The 18,385-nt window shown below is 35.9% G+C and overlaps 1 pseudogene; it reads left to right on the top strand.

The window, feature by feature from the left end:
• The first annotated feature begins 743 nt into the window (after positions 1 to 743).
• On the top strand, positions 744 to 16,678 carry LOC125415167 (olfactory receptor 4C11-like; annotated as a pseudogene).
• Positions 16,679 to 18,385: the final 1,707 nt, after the last annotated feature.

Below are 18,385 nucleotides of genomic sequence, written 5' to 3'. Positions count from 1 at the left end.
AACCTGAAGCAAGCTTTAATCCAGAAAAAGAAAAAAAAAAAACCACCATGGACACACAAAACTTGTCACTTGTATCTGTAACCACAGCCAGAGATTGATATCTGAAACTGTGGCCCTGGGGGCTGATTTGGAGCCTTATGAAGAGGTAAGTAAATCAAGCACCATGTGTGTGTCAAAGAGTTTTTACCACCTTGAGGTCAGGCTTAAAGTCATGTTACAGTGTTAGTTTTACAACTTTTGTTTCTACAGCATTAGAATATTAATTTAGAGTGTTTGTGAAAGTTAGTGGCTGGCACAGCCACTTTTCACTGCACCTGAAAGAATGTAAGGCAGAGAGTAGAGTTACACAAGGGGACAGTTAGACATTAGAAGAGTACAAGCAGAGGGTCCCATAGAGGCCATAGCTAGAAGCTAACCTTTTTTGCCAGTACCTGCCTCGTGGGAAAGCTGGGAGGCAGGAACGATTGTTAAAAGTTTAACTCTGTACACAGTGGCTGCCAGGATGTCTGCTCTTAAGGCAGAAAGTGTTTGTTAAATGTTAACAGTGGCTGGCAACTTTCTCTCTCTCCTCTCCTCCTCCTCCTCCTCCTCCTCCTCCTCCTCCTCCTCCTCCTCCTTCTCCTCCTCTTCTCCTCCTCCTCCTCCTCCTCCTCCTCCTCCTCTTCTTCTCCTCCTCCTCCTCCTCCTCCTCCTCCTCCTTCTTCTCTCTCTCTCTCTCTCTCTCTCTCTCTCTCTCTCTCTCTCCAAAATGTGTTTGAGCTTTATATTTCTGTATTTCTGGACTGGACCCTTAATTTCTCTGTTTTATTCCTGGACTCTTCATTATTGAAGAGTGAAGCTCTCTCTTTGCCTGCTTGTCCTACCTCTGGCTACCAAGTTCATTTCTTTACCAGCATTAGAGTCTACTTCCTTGAAAATTTGGTATATTCTGAAGACCAGCTGAGATATCCAGCCTTATGAACTTAATAAATATTACTCTTCAAATTTCTATTATTAGGCAGTCTTTTTTTGATTGCCTGGACCACAGCTTGAAAGACATTCTAATAAGTCCACTTTCTATATACATGGAGAGATTCATTCTTCCAGTGCTATTCATGTAAACAACTTTGAATAATGCTGTTGTGGGTTTTTTCACTTGCTCATTGAGGAAGATGTGATAGCATTAGTGCTCATAAACACTTTTTTCCTAGTCTCATTATTTTCTAAGTATTCAACTTTCTCTGAAGACTACTCATTATTATTCATTTGCCAACAGTTTGTTCTGAATTTCAGGAATGAAACTCCAAAGGAATGGAACCATCATGCAGCTTCCTGGTGGGAGAAAGACTTATTATGTTTTAAATCTGTGATCTAGTTCTTGATTTTCTTTCCTGGTTATCTGAAGTCCCTGTGACAACCAGGTAAAAATTACCTTCAGTTCATTTGACCTCAGTATGGTGTCATATAACAAATATATATATGAACTGAACTATGTGTAAAGCTCTCCTGATAAAACACTTACTTCCTATTCTTAGAATAAGCATTGTTTTTGGCATATGGGGGTAGGGCAGAAGGGCACCCTTATCAGTTATGCTGATTACCATAATGTATTATCCTCACAAATAAAGTGGGTGATAGATCTGAGGAATTTAGAAGGGCATGTAATTTAGGTTTTCAAAGTGCTAAAACATTCAAAGACAATATAATACAGGGGAAAAGTATAACATAACTTTGTTCTGAGTCACTCAAAGATATCTTTAGCAGTCCTTGTTGGTGTTACTGTCAGTGATGGAATTGTTAAAAAAAAATAGGTCACAAAAGAGGTGAATGAGAGTGATTAATTCGTAATTTCTGAGCGAAAATAGAGAGACAGAATATTAAGGGAACATGAGAAGCAAAGGAGCTTTCCACCTCGGTGTCTTTTTGAAGTGACTTACATCTAAAATCTGAAAATTGTGACACTACTGTTAGGATTCAGGGTGAACTTTGCCCATATGTGTACAATATTCTTCTTCTAATGATTCCTTAAGAAAGATGGTAAAGAGCCAGGCAGTGGTGGTGCATCCCAGCACTTCAGGAGTCAGAGGCAGGCAGATCTCTGTGAGATTGAGGCCAGCCTGGGCTACAACAGCTAGTTCTAGGACAGGCTTCCAAGCTACAGAGTAACCCTGTCTTGAAAAACCAAAAACAAAAAAGAAAAAAGAAAGAAAGATGATAAATCAATATGACTACAAGCAGTGCATCTTTTGCCTTTGAGTCAAACTTATTCCTCTCTTAGCTGTAAGTCTGTCATTTCTGAGCACCTCAAAACCATGATAAAGAACTTAGAGTAACAGGATATTCCCAACTTTCTTTTAGTTTGTTTATCGTAAGTATTAGTGACTAAGCAAGGCAAGGCAGAGACATTCATGGCATAAAATCTGTTAATAATGTTACCTCACCCAGAAAGATTTTTTTTCTAGTTCCATTCATTTGCCTGTGAATTTTGTGGTCATTGTTTTTTTACAGCTGAGTAACACTCCATTGTGTAATTGTACCACATTTTCCTAATGCATTCTTTGTTTGAGGGGCATCTAGGGGTTCTAGCTATTATGAATAATGCTGCTACGAACATAGTTGAGCAAGCATTCTTGTGGTATGACTGAGCATCCTTTGGGCATATGTCCAGGAGTGGTATTTCTAGGTCTTGAAGTAGATTGATTCTCATTTTTCTCAGAAACCACCATATTGATTTTCAAATGGCTATACCAGCTTGCTTTCCCACCAGCAGTGGGGGAGTGTTCCTGTTACACCATACCGTCTCCAACATAAGCTGTCATCAGTGTTTTCCATCTTAGCCTTTCTGACATATATAAGATGATATCTCAGAGTCATTTTGATTTGCATTTCCCTGATGGCAAAGTGTGGTGAGTCCACATGTATTATATAGTAAATGTACAGTTGACAGACAACTAGACAATTTCACGAAAAATATAATATTATGAAGAACACGTTTTTGCAGAGCTGTGGGAACACCTGTCTTTTAGATAAGTCACTGTGAATTCTGTAGAAACCTTGTGAAATCATGATAATTCTCCCTTTTATAATATCCCAACAGTGTATAAACCTGACTTTTCCTGTAGGGCAATCAAGATACTTTCACCCACACCATGAAGCCATGGTGTTAAAGCATTCACCAAGTCAAACCATTGTTATTCTAGCCCAAATCTACTTAAAACGCATCCCCCACAACTTTATTTACAGAACTGAAATAGCAAACTCAGAAAGGTATACTCTACTATTGTTCTGCTCTAAACTAACTACTAATATTCTGTATTTTCCTTCACCTTAGTTTCAGTTAACAAAAGATCATACATAAAAAGTAAGACAGTAAATGTTCATATAGATATATAGATACATAAAAAGCAAGATGATAGACAGATATGACTAAACTAAAATGATTGCTTCATCACTTCACGTATTTTGTGGTGCCTATATTTAAAATGTGCTTTAACCATTTTGAAATGCAGTATGTTACTATTATTATCTATAGGTAACATTTGTATGATAAATCTCAAATCAGGTCTGTGTTTGTCCCCTGACCAATAGCTGTCTGCTACAACACACTGTTTTAGAAACCACCATTCTGCTGTGAATCTGTCTTAGATTTTAGTATAAATGAGATTTTGCTTATTACGTTTTGTGTCCAGTTCATTTAACCTACAATATTGTCTCTCAGCTTTGTCCATACTGTTGTACACGCCAGAAATTCCTTCTATTTTATGGCTGAATATCATTTCCTTGCCTGTTTATGCCATACTTTCTTTATACAATCATCTATTTGGTGATACAAATCTTGGATGTCAATTTTAATGGATCCAGAGTCAGTTAAAATCCAAGCTAGGAATCTGCATTCCTCCTCAGTTTTTCTTTTCCTCATTTCCTGTCTCCAGTGTCTGTCTTGGCTTCTCTCCGTGATGAATTATAATATATAAGTCAAACAAACCCTTTTGTCCAAGATTTCTTTTAGTTATGCTGTTTTCTACTGCAATGACAAACTACAGCACTGTTGATGGAACTTATGGTTGGTTCCTTATCTTGGGTGTTGTTAATAAGGATACAATAATCATAGTAATGTTATGAATTAAGAAATACTGATTTTTTTCCTATGCATATGATGCCAACAGGATAATTGCTAAGTCATAGGCATGTCTGTGTTTTATTTTTTAGAAAATTCCAAAATGTTCTCCGTAATGGCTAAGTTTATTTGTATTATAAAAATGGGTTACAAGCATTGACATGTCTTTAAATTCTAAACAAGATTTGGTTATATCTGGCATTATTGATAAAAGCCTTCGTGGATTTGGTATGAAATACCAAATTATCCAAGTGCAATTTTAATCATGTCTGATGTATATGCATGTTACAATATGCATTAACATTGCTCTTGTTAATGTTTCTCACTTGACAAATTAAGTATTTATGCTGTTCATCCTTCCAAAGAACTCTGTCTGTCCTTCCTCCACTGCATCTCTAGAGGTAAGACTCTTTGATCAGCTTACTTTACTAAGGTAGATAATTATGCTCAAATTATTGGAGGGCACAATGCATAAATTATTCAAAAATTGTGTTCAGTGGAGCTTTCTATATTATGCCCAATTTATTCAGTTATTTATTTGATTATCTGTGTCTATGAGAAATCTGATATGTATATGATAAAATTATATGTATTTCAATGTTGTGGTATTTTGTTCTTCACAATCTTTAATCTCAAATAATATTTTACCAAACAGGTAATATTTTCATGAAATTAATCATGTTTCGTGCCTGCAGCATATTAGTTATACTAGTGTCATGACCAGTGTCTGACATATACTAGGATCATTTGAAGAATAAGACATTTAGAAGCTTTATTGAAGGAGTACTTTGAAATCTAAATTGATAAAATAAAATTTTAAAATATATGATATCTCCCATTGGAATGGGACACTATTAAGTAAGTTTAGACTAATAATATTAGAATATTAAATATATAAAAGTATAACCATTTTATATATTACTAAAAATCCTTTATGATAGGTGATGATTTTTCTATGAATGTAGTATGATAGAGATAAATATTTTTTTAAATGATAGCTAAATATAAAGTGCTGTAGAACATGATTAATTTATGTTTATAGGGCATTGGTCAATCCTATGAAATTTCTTCATGTCAGCATGTATAGCACTGTAACATGAAAGCTGGCTTGTTGGGGTTTCTGTCCCGCCCAGTACCCCACAGCCAGCAAACCCCAAAGAAAAATCACACACAGGACTCCATAAGGTTATAAACTGATTGGCCCATTAGGTCAGGCTTCTTATTAGTCCTTGTAACTTATATAGCACTCTTTGTACTTGATATTCTTTTCAAAAGTATCACGTTCAGCAAAGATTGACTTTAAATTTGCGTTCATTTTTCAAGGTATTATAAGTGCTAGAATTACAAGTAGGTATCACTTTATTTAGTTTATAAAGAATCCAAATGCCTGTACTCCACATGAATAAATATTTTAATAATTATGTATATTGTGCAAATATGCAGATATGTCTATAATATGTATCTTACCTAATTCAACCCCAGAATGTTTTCATTGGCTAAGACAATTCATAAAGAGTGATGTTGGAATACATCCAACAAATTGAGCCTTCAATTAATGTCCACATGGTAATTGTGTATGAAATATTTAAAGGACACTCAATTTCAGAACTATCTTTACAGCTCACTCATGTAATGGTATTTCCAGAGATTTATTTCATCTTCAAAATGCGTAAATGCTTCATATTTGCAACTGAATTTCTGTGATGGACCAGTGACATACTGATGTGACCAGAAATATTCTAATGTAAGTCTTCATAGATTTATTTTAATTCAGTGATAACTTCATGATATTAAAGTCCTTTTTGACCCTTGCAGCCATAAAAATGCTGAACAGATTGTCATTTCCAGTGAGTGGTTATGCCTATGGTAAACACCTTTTCTGTGTAACTAACAAACGTAACTGACTTTCTTACATATGTATAAGCAACATTGCTTAAAAAATAGTTATTAAAAGCATTGTTATATGAAGCTCCCCAGCTGGAATCTAAGCATATAACTCAATGAATCGAACTGCACATTTCATGTATTTAATTTCCACAGGGAAAGGTATCTCTTTTAAAATCAGTTGATATGTGTCTATTAAATACAACTTTGGTAAATTTTTTATTTTAACTTGTTTTGTATATATATATATATATAATTAAAACAATTAGAAAGTAAACGAACATATGTATATGTAAGCACACATATACATACATATATGTGTGTGTGTATCAGTGTATGAAATACTCCATAATAAACATAGTATGAATTCCATCAAAGTTTCAGTAATTAACTGGAATACCAATATCTCTTTAAACCTGAAAATTAAGAAAAGTTCTAATTTATTTCAGATATTTTCTCTTCTTTCCTGCATGTTCACATTAGTGTTTCTGATAAAAATTTCTTGTAATCCTAACAGCTTCAAGATTTTGAGACCTATTAAAATGGAATATATTGAATTGGAGAAGGTAATTAAGTCATTCTTACTGTGGGATAAACAGACAGGGTTGTTCTTCAAATATAAAGTTTTATTATCATTGTTTCTCTTTTGTTAGGCTCACATATTTAAATGATCATTAGCAAAATATTTTGAATGTTTTCAACATACTAATCATAAACAGATCTCATATAAACTAGTAAGGGGCATTTAATTCTGAAAATTAACTACTCAAATTATACCTCCAAAATTAATGCTTCTATCCAAAAATCTATGGCTCCTTCATTATTTTAATGTGCAGTTTATTTAATATTGATTGAACTGATAATTTCAGATACAAAAATAGAGAATAGCAATTAGTAAGTCATTGGACGGACCCTATTTAACTTCCAAATTTAGCATGCATTTTATACTTTTCATTTCTCGTTTTCAGATTATTTCTGACCTGTGATTTCCTCTCATGGACTGACACAATGCAGCAGAACAGCAGTGTAACTGAGTTTATACTGTTAGGCTTGACACAGGGTCCCCTAAAAGCAGAAAATGGTGTTTGTAATCTTCTTAATTTTCTACATGGGTACTGTGGTGGGGAATACACTCATTATTGTGACAGTCAAGTTCAGCCGGACCCTTAGGAGTCCCATGTACTTCTTCCTGTTTTATTTGTCCTTCGCTGACTCATGCTTTTCAACATCCACAGCCCCAAGACTCATTGTGGATGCCATCTCTAAAAAGAGCATCATTTCCTAATGAATGTAACACAAGTCTTTGCTCTCCATCTATTTGGCTGCATGGAGATCTTTGTCCTTATTCTCATGGCTGTTGACCGTTATGTGGCCATCAGCAAACCCTTGTGTTACCCAGTCATCATGAGCCGTCAGGTCTGTGTCATCCTGATTGTTCTCGCCTGGACAGGGTCTTTTATACACTCCACTGCTCAAATTGTTCTGGCCTTGAGACTGCCCTTCTGTGGGCCCAATTTGATTGACCATTACTGCTGTGACTTGCAGCCCTGTGAAAACTTGCCTGCATGGACACATATATGATAAACCTGCTCTTAGTGTCGAACAGTGGTACAATCTGCTCAAGCAGTTTTGTTCTTTTGATGATCTCGTATTTTGTCATCTTACACTCTCTGCGAAACCATAGTGCAGAAGGGAGGAAAAAGGCTCTCTCTACTTGCACTTCTCATATCATAGTAGTTATCCTATTCTTTGGTCCCTGCATTTTCATATATGCACGGCCACCAACCACTTTTCCTATGGACAAGATGGTAGCAGTATTTTATACAATTGGAACACCCTTTCTCAACCCACTCATCTATACGCTAAGGAATGCAGAAGTAAAAGATGCCATGAAAAATTTATGGCATGTTAAAATTATGACTGAATGAATCTAGATATCAAATATTACCATTTCTGAATATTGTAGCTATATGTTACAGCATATCGCTTTCTGTGTTCTTACTACTCCTTAATAAATAAAGGAAAAAAGTTCAGAACAAATATATTATTCTCTCATGTCCTAAATAAAAATTAAAAATGAGGATGGCAATAATTAGTCAGAGAATGAACAAATAATTTTAAATTAACTAAATGCAACCAGACACTTATTCCACTACTGCCATTAGTCAGGAAAGGGACAATTTGAAAAGATTAGTTCATGGTATATTGAAAATACAAAACAAAAAAAAATTGGTGGCATTGATCATCAGTTACCAGGAATATAGAAAGAGTATTCAAATTCAAATTGTCATTTCTATCCATGTGTTATGTAACTACACAGAGCAGAATAATACTAGTTAGGTATATATCCAACAAAATTTATGTTTAAAAATTACATATTCTAAAATAATATTCCTAACTGATGACTATAATAAATTCCTAGGTTATTTTGTGCCATTACTAGACAGAATGTAGGTTATCTCATAAAACTTATGTATCTTTAGTCTTTCTACTTTATTCTTTCATCTAAGCAGGCAGTCCCCAATTTTTAAAAGTGTCCAAGCTTTGCACAAAATCTAGTATATTAGATTTCCTCTCTGCTTCCTTTGTTTGTTTGTCTGTTTTGTTTGTTTTCTGGTAATATCCTGACAGCTTTTCTCAAATCTTATGCTTGGGTCTTCTTTTCCCTGAATGTTTAAATTTTGCAATATTTCTATAAATTATGCAACAGTCATATGCTAACATGCATGTTCAATAAGAAGAAATATATTTCTCACAACTGCTAAAACTCCTGTAAAACAGTTTTCCATTTTTTCATCTTTTAATGTTCATTTCTAGTGAAGTAGTCACCTGTCTCCTCATTTACCAGGCGTAGTGACTGAGTCAGTGTATCAAGCCAGCACTCCCCATTGTTTCTCTAGTTTCTGTTTGAAGAGTTCCTTCAAACAAGATTCTATTCTTTTCATTTTTAGTTATATTCTAAGTCTGCTGAAAGTAATTGTAATTACTGCAGGTACTCATAAAATACCATTATTTTCTCAATAGCAAATTGAAGATAACTCACTATTCCTACAGTGAGTCATGTTCCCTATTTCCTTTGATTCAATATGGAATATGGGTAGATTCACTGGTCAGAATTGCTAATAAAATCTCCATACCCAAAGCTTTCAGAAAAAATAAGTTGTGCACAGCATCAGGCTAGCACTGAATTATAATATGAATGTTTAGTATGCTTATTTTGTTGCATTAAATTGCATGCCAACTTAATTAGGACCAGACATCATTTTCTCTGAAACTTGTTACTCATTAGCCAATAGAAAGTGTTACTAATTCCAACCAGGTCTCCCATAAAATATGATATAGTATTCATACATTCATTTGTTTTCACTTCCTGAAATATAAAAAGTTCAGTGTTTGGATTGTTTTCTAAAAGCGATGTGTCTGTCATAAATGGGGTCGTCCTTGTGGATTTCTTGGAATTTCTATAGCACCAGATTTTCTGCTAGCCCCATAATTGCTCCCTCAATAAAGATATCTCTTTCCTTGCTCTTCTTTTCTGATCTCCCCCCATCTGAATAATACAGTTCACACAAGTTCTCCTCGCCCTTCCCCTGTTCCCCTCTTCCTCTCCCTCCTCTGTTCCTTCTCCCACCACCCTCATACTCCTAATTTTCTCAGGGAATCTTGTATATTTTTGTGTTGTATCAAAGGAGAGAAGGTCAACTGTATTTCTAATCCAATCATCTATTGCTGTTGATCTGGCCTTTAATTGCCTAATGACCTCATTACATTCTGAATTAGCTTTTTCTAAAACCAATGATTCTATTAATAGTTTTCTGACTTCTGGGTCTGATGCTATTCTATTTACAGCTGAAAACAATCAATCAATTAGTGAAGGCTTATATGTGCCATATATAGTTTTAGTAAATGGCTCAGACCTCCTTTCTGATTCTTTGATCTTGTCCTGAGTAGTCAAAGATGCTAAACACCATAGGACAAAGGTGTGGTCATCAAATTCAAAATGTCTTTGAAATTCAGCATTTGGTCTTCCTGAATAACTGATCTTGAAAAATATCAATATTTCTAGCTTTGTTTCATTGTTCTATGGCCCTTTCTTCCTGCTTCCACCATATTATCAATTGTAATTGAGGACCAGCTTCTAATATTGCTGTAGCTAAATCTTTTGAGTTTGGGGACATAATTGAATTCTGAGTTGCCAATGATTTTAACAATGCTTCACATAGACAGAAAAGATACCATATGAAATGACTACTTCCGTAATTCTCCTCAAATTAAATATTTTCTTAGGATTCCATTTAACTTCTACGTCACCTCTCAATGCCTACCATCTGCTGGTCACTCTTGTATAGTAGTTAGAGAATCTAAAGTTGATTTCTGATAAACTTTAGCCACCCCTCTTAAGTTTCATCATGCATAGCTATGGCAGGTACTTGTCTAAGTTCCTCTGTCTGTGTCTGAGTTATTTTTATTAGTAGGTCTCTCTGAAGCTTATATCTTAACAATAGTACATCTTTCTAAAGCTTGCATCTTATTAACTTTTAATATTTGGCACTTTTACCGAAGAATTTTAAGGGTAAAATATGTATTGCTAAAATTATAGTAATTGTAATCAGTATTATGCCAATTAAAGCTAAGTTAATTATTCCTTCATTTATTTACTTTCCATTTTCATGCTATACATTCTAGCACTACAGAGTTCTAACTCCCTGAAGTTTGATATTTCTCATTCTTAACTTGGGAAATTTTCTTTTGAAAATTTCTTAACTCTTTCTTTAAAAATTTCCCAGGTTTTTCATCAAATCATTGATTTTTCAATTTGTCTGCAGCAGTGATATCAACATCAAGGTGAGGGTCCCTTCCATAATTCCTGAGTCTTTATGTGGAGTTCCCCATAAGCGATGGCTGTGACTTGGAGAGATCCTTGTAAGAAAAGCAGCACACTGTTAGTGTGGCTTCTCTGTTTGTGTGGTCCTGTCCATTTTGGAATGACAAATATAGTTTTTCTGTTGGCTTCGTGGCTGTACCTGAATCTACACATGTTTTAACTATGGTCTGCACTGTTTGGCCCCACAGTCAACATTCCACCACTAAGACTGTAGCATGGCAGGATTTCTAGTCCCCCTGAATTCAGCCATGTAGGCTTGAACTAAGTCTTTATGGTTCTATTTACCAATGAACACTAGGGAGTAATGTGTTGCAGTGAACAAAAAAGTTAGATCAGAGAATCCAAGAAGCAACCAGCTGACCTTTATTTAAGACAGAAGACCGAGCAAGAGAAGAGTCTCTCCACTGGTTTGAAACCAAAAAAATTGAATCTCTATGTCCCTCCCTATTCCTTCCTATGCATTGCTGTCTGCATTCCTGTCTCCTCCATTCTCTCTAAGGCTAATTCCTGTCAATTAGCTGCTGGCCCCGCCAAGGTTAATTTTCTTAGCACAGTCTCAGATTTCACATTGCAATCAAATATCTCACAACAGAATTGTGTGAGTCAGTTTTCTCTCATGTGAAACAGCATTGTTAATGCAACATTTATAATTAGATGAATTATAGAGAACCCTTATGTTTATGTGTTGGAAACAGAAACATACTAATATGTTTTACTGAAAAATTTCTATAATGTATTCTGATCACAGTTTTCTCATCCCTCAATTTCTTCCAGCCTCTCCCCACTGTCCCATACACTAACTCCACTTTTTCCTTCCAGTTCTCATTGAAAAACAAACAACAGAAGTAAAAACCACAATGTACTCCACAAAAACAAAATCTAAAACAAATTATATAAACAAAAGTACAATAAAACAAAACTTGCCAAAGCAAAGCAATATAAGACAAAAAGTCTACAAAAATAGCATTGAGTATATTTTATATTGACCAATTAGTTTTTGGCAGGGTACATACTCTGAAGTATGACTTTTATACCTAATAACTCCCCATTGGAGAAAGCGAAAATTTATTTTTCAAGCAGATATAGTTGTAGATAGCTTTTTATTTGGTGTGAGAGCCTATGTCTGTTTTTCTATCTTAACACTGATCCCAATCAGGCTTGACATTGTTGCAGACCTTCTGCTTGCTGTCAGTCTCCATGAGTTCATATGTGTAACACACACACACACACACACACACACACACACACACACGTATATATATATATATATATATATACACACATATACTTGCATGTGTGTATATACATATATGTGGTATATATGTGAGTGCATATATATGTTATGTACTTACAATATGCTAGTATATATAGTATAAAATATATTTTTAGTGAAATAAAATTATTTCATTAAAATGTATTCCTTCAGACTAGGAAGAAGACTCAGGAAAGTGCTTGTCACCTGACTATGAAAACCTGAATTCAAACTCTCAAAAGCATACTTTTAAAAAGGTAGACACAGTGGCCCATATCTTTAATGTAAGAGCTACAGAAATGGAGATAACAGAATTCCTGATACTATGGGTACAATTTGAGACTTTGAAAGTTTTCTGGGGGAGATATGATCACATACCTATATGTCCCAAGTAGGGAGTAAGTAGCAACAGAACAAAGTAATTATTTCAATAATGTCCATCAGGATACTGAGACGATGTACAGCAGTATGAGTAAGGGGTTATTCACAGGTGACGCAAGTGTATCTTTATCACTGGAGAGCACACCCGTTTGGGGGGGAGGGTGTTAATCTAGGAGAGCTGCAAGTCTGGACTTCTTTTAAAGACTTTGTTTGGGTAGTATCTTACAGGCAGCATGACTTGTCAAAATGTTTCCTCCTTCAGCAATCATTTACTGTTCACAGAATTTTTTGGAGAGCATTTTATGAATGTTCTTAAGTTAAAGGAGTTCCAGAGACTTGTGTGTTGTTCATTTTCTGAATCTCGTGTTCATCTCTTCTCTCTCCTGGAGGGAATGTTTCAAAGCACACAGCTGGTACACTACAGTTGTCAGCCAGTCTAGCAGGAAAGGCAAATTGGCTAAAGTAACTGAGCAGGTAGAGCATGACTGCTTCATCACATCTTAAATGATCATGAAGCATAAATGGGGAGTGTTTAGGTATGAATATGGACCAGGCTATAATTCATAACCAATGCCCTAGGGCCATAAATAGACCAACTAAGCCAGTGAACAGAATTTCCCACAACATTCCAAAATAGTACCACTAGTCAGGGACTAATTTTCAAAAACAAAAGCCTTTGTGAGACATTTTATATTCATACCACAGCAAATTATAAAGTTTCCTTTTATGAACCTGAGTTATCAAAGCAAATAAAAATTTATTTTTAAAATATTAAAGAAATGAATTCTTTGTTATGCAATGACTGGAGGTGTTTAGTAATGTTTATAATACTTGCTATAAATTTTTGGTCTGTGATGATAATATCTGTGCTCTAGACAGAAATTCTTTAATTCTCTTTTCTATATTCTCCAAAATCTTGCAATTGTGCTGTGAGATTGACATCACATTTTACCTCAATGTTAACAAACATACTTCTAGAATAAGAAGAGACCAGAAAATCCTCTCCTCTGAGAACTTTTGTCTTAGGAAGATCTGTAAGAATTATTTTTTGCAAATAATAAATAATTGCAAAGAACCATACATAGCCACTAAAACTTGAGTTCTATGAGGCCTTACATTTTTTTAATTAAAAATTTCTACCTCCTCTCCTCCCACTTTCCCTCCCTCTCTTCTCCCCCTACTCCCCCTCCCCCTTCCTCTCCAGGACAAAGAGCAGTCAGGGTTTCCTACCCTATGAGAAATCCAAGGTCCTCCCCGCTCCCCCCAGGTCCAGGAAGGTGAGCTTCCAAACAGACAAGGCTTCCACAAAGCCCGTCCATGCAGTAGAATCAAAGCCCAGCGCCATTGTCCTTGGCTTCTCAGTCAGCCTTCACTGTCAGCCACATTCAGAGAGTCCAGTTTGATCACATGCTCCATCAGGCCCTTTCCAACTGGCCTTGGTGATCTCCCATTAGATCTGTCCCACCGTCTCAGTGGGTGAATGCACCCCTCGCGGTCTTGTCTCTCTTGCTCATGTTCTCCCTCCTTCTGCTCCTCATTAGGACCTTGGGAGCTCAGCCCAGTGCTCCGATGTGGGTCTCTGTCTCTATCTCCATCCATTGCCAGAGGAAGGTTCTATGGTAATATGCAAGATAATCATCAGTGTGGCTATAGGACAAGGCCAGTTCAGGCACCCTTTCCACTGCTGCCCAAGGAACAAGCTCGGGACATGTCCTTGGACACCTGGGAACCCCTCTAGAGTCAAGTCTCTTGCCAACCCTAAAATGGCTCCCTTAATTAAGATATATACTTCCCTGCTCCACATCCACCCCTCCTCCATCCCAACCATCCCATTCCCTCAAGCTCTCCCCATCCTCCCCTTCTCCCTTCTCTCCCCTCATCTCCCCTTAACCCCACTTCACCTCCACCCCCGTGCTCCCAACCCCTGCCCGGCAATTTTGTCAACTTCCAATATCCAGGAGGATAACAATGTTTTTCTTTAGGTTCACCTTCTTATTTAGCTTCTCTCGGATCACGAATTATAGGCTCAGTGTCATTTATGGCTAGAATCCACTAATGAGTGAGTACATACTATATTCCTCTTTTTTAGGTCTGGGTTACCTCACTCAGTAAAGTGTTTAATATTTCCATCCATTTGCATGCAAAATTCAAGATGTTATTGTTTTTACTGCTGAGTAGAACTCTAAAGTGTATATGTGCCGCACCTTCTTTATCCATTCTTCTATTGAGGGACATCTAGGTTTTTTCCAGATTCTGACTATTACAAATAGTGCTGCTATGAACATAGTTGAACAAATGCTTTTGTAGTATGATTGGGCATCTCTTGGGTATATTCCCAAGAGTGGAATTGATGGGTCCTGAGGTTTGTTGACTCCCAGTTTCCTGAGAAACCGCCACACTGATTTCCAAAGTGACTGCACAAGTTTGCATTCCCACCAACAATGGATGAGTGTTCCTGTTACTCCACATCCTCTCCAGCATAGGCTATCATTGGTGTTTTTGAGTTTAGCTATTCTGACAGGTGTAAGATGGTATCTCAAAGTTGTTTTGATTTACATTTCCCTGTTCGCTAAGGAGGTTGAGCATGACCTTAAGTGTCTTTTGGCCATTCCAAGTTCTTCTGTTGAGAATTCTCTGTCCAGTTCATTACCCCACTTTTTTTAATTGGGTTAATTAGAGTTTTAGTGTCTAGTTTCTTGAGTTCTTTGTATATTTTGGAGATCAGACCTTTGTCTGATGAGGGGTTGGTGAAGATCTTCTCCCAATCAGTAGGTTGCCTTTTTGTCTTAATGACAGTGTCCTTTGCTTTACAGAAGCTTCTCAGTTTCAGGAGGTCCCACTTATTCATTGTTGCTCTTATTATCTGTGCTACTGGGGCTGTTGATCAATGGAATCGAATCGAAGACCCAGATATTAACCCACAAGCCTATGAACACCTGATTTTAGACAAAGGAGCTAAAATTATACAATGGAAGAAAGAAAACATCTTTAACAAATGGTGCTGGCATAACTGGATGTCAACCTGTAGAAGAATGAAAGTAGATCCATTTCTATCACCATGCGCAAAACTCAAGTCCAAATGGATTAAAGACCTCAATATTAACCTGACCACACTGAATCTGATTGAAGAGAAAATGGGAAGTAGTCTACAACACATGGGCATAGGAGGTCTTACTTTTTACACTTTGTTTTTATTAACTATATTCACAATGTTTTTCACAAAACTTTAGCATATGAAAGAGAATTAAAAGATGCAAAAGTTGAATTGATATTTTATGGAAGAATTGATATGATGTCTTAGGAACCATGTCCTTTTTTTTAAAAAAGGAAGAGAAGTCATTGAATGCTACAGAGAACTTTGGAAACTGCAAGTGGCATCCTTGTATTTACATATCTCTGGGTGACCTACCCTTGTACCCTAATATGAATTACAGCCCTGAAAGCACTGACGAGAGTTTTCTTCTTAAGGTATCTGGGGATGTAAAGACTTCCATTTCTTATACTGCTGGCCAAGAGAGGCTGACTGGCCCTGCTCACTCCTGGTCAGAGCTATTAAGCAATCAATGGAGCTTGTGAAATTGGAATCCTGGCTATGTGCACAATTGAATGGAGAATGAAAAATTAAAAGAGTCATATGATAACATGGTTTTGTAATGCCTGTTTGTTTTATTGTATATTCCTTCTATTTATTTTTTGAATCCTTGAGATTAAATGTTTATCCTTACTCATGCAGGTAGGTCATGGGCTCTCTAACAGAGATATAGACCTGTCTTATAATTTCTTTATCTCAAAGTATAATTATATTTTGAAGTGCTAGTAGAAATCAAGAGAGTCTACAATAAACTATACTGATATGTGTAGTGTATATCACTTCTTTTATATTCTGTGAGTTTCAGTCTCCCATAACCATACTGTGACTCTGTTATTCCAGAATTTTAAGTTCTAAATTCCAGTTTACAAAATAATATTTGGCAACTTCTGTTTCTTAAGAAAAGTTTCTCTGATAGAGTTAAAGATTACATAGATATACTTACAACTGTAACTTTGTTAACAAATTCAAAGAAGGAATTTATAAAAGAGATATAAGGTATGTAAGACTGAAAGACATAAACTTAAAATGTTTATCTAAAAATGTTTTGAAGTCCAGAAAGAAAGAAAGAAAGAAAGAAAAAAGAAAAGAGAATTGTCTTATTACTCTAACTAGAACTTTAAGTACTATATTTAATAGCTATGGAGAGAGTGTCTAGGCTTGTCTTTTCCTGATTTTAGTGAAGTTGCTGTGAGTTTCTCTATGTTTAATTTGATAATGACTGTTGGCTTCCTGGATATTGCATTTTATTATGTTAAGGTATGTTCATTTTATCTCTGATCTCTCCAAGACTTTTATCATGAAAGGGTGTTGGATTTTAATAAATGGTTTTTCAGCATCTAATGAGATGATTATGTGTTTTTTTTTTATTTCAGTTTGTTAATATGGTGGATTACATTGACAGATTTTCATATGTTGGACCATCCCTGCTCTCTAGGATGAGGGCTCCTTGAACATAGTGATGATTTGTTTGTGTGTTCTTTTAGTTTGCCAGTATTTTATTAAATGTTTTTGCATCAATGTTCATGAGGAAGAGTGGTACATAATTACCCTTCTTGGTTGTATCTTTGTATAATTTCTGTATCAAGGTAACTGTAGCCTCATAATATAATTTGGCAATATTCTTTCCATTAGTATTGTGTGAAAAATTTTGAGTAGTATTGATATTAACTCTTCTGATAGAATTCTACATTGAAACCATCTGGTCCTGGGCTTTTTCTGGTTGGGAGTCTTACTGACTGCTTCTATTTTTTTTGGGAACTACAGATCTATAAATTATTTGATTCTTATTTTACTTTGGCAGCTGGTATCTATCAAGAAAATTATCCATTTCCTCTTTATTTTCCAAAATTTTTGGAGTATATTAGGGGGCAATAGCTAAGACTTCTAGTAATGGGTATTACAGAGCCTTAACTGGCCATCTTTTGTTATCAGACCAAGTTTCCAGTGGAGGAATGTGACAACAACTCAGCCATAAAACCATCAACTTACAATTTGTCCTACCCTCAAGAAGTGGCACAGGACTTGTTGTGTGGCAAATCAATGACTGTTACTGATAGAGATCCATACCATGAGAGGGAGCCCATGCAAGGTGCTTACTGGAGGGAAGGATGGATGGATATGTAGAGAAATGTATAACATACAAATAAATACAGCCTCTTGCCAGGATTATTCAACAGAAAAAGGAAAACCATACTTCTCTGATGACTTTAGTTCAACTTGGGAATGTAACTAGGCTATAACCACAGAAGTGTTTCTCACAAGCACTTTTTATTATAATAATGTGTCGAGTTAACCTAGAACCAACCAACACAACACCAGAGCTTTGTGCCAAGGAAGATAGAAGGCAGAATCTCAGATATTTGAAATCAGTGCCTGAGATGTGTTCCATTCTGGATGTTATTGACTCGGGCTAATGTTCAGGTGAGGTGACAAGAAGTATGACTCAATCAGTGCCACATTTAAACCTGACCATTTCCTAAGAGTTTCTGGAGCAGATAACTGTCATCTCTTGAGCCCAAGAGTCCTTAAAAGCATATATAATTGGGGCATTTCACTATCTTGGGTGCAGCCATGCAAGACTGCAAAATTTTGTAGACTGGGTAAAGGACTCAACATTTTTAATGAGTCTCTGAGTCTGAATCCAATGAGTAGCAAAGAGAATTAGGAGAGATGCCTTGCCAATTTCTTGCAAAGTCACCCAAGAATGATTAGTAGTGTCATTTCCAATGATAACAACATAATATCCAAAGAGCAAAAGGAAGCAAGATCATGAAACACTGATTTTTCTTTGTAATT

This window comes from Myodes glareolus, chromosome 19 (genome assembly GCF_982192425.1).
Source record: "Myodes glareolus chromosome 19, mMyoGla1.1, whole genome shotgun sequence".
Classification (NCBI taxonomy): domain Eukaryota; kingdom Metazoa; phylum Chordata; class Mammalia; order Rodentia; family Cricetidae; genus Myodes; species Myodes glareolus.
This window is presented reverse-complemented; position numbering and strand designations above follow the sequence as displayed.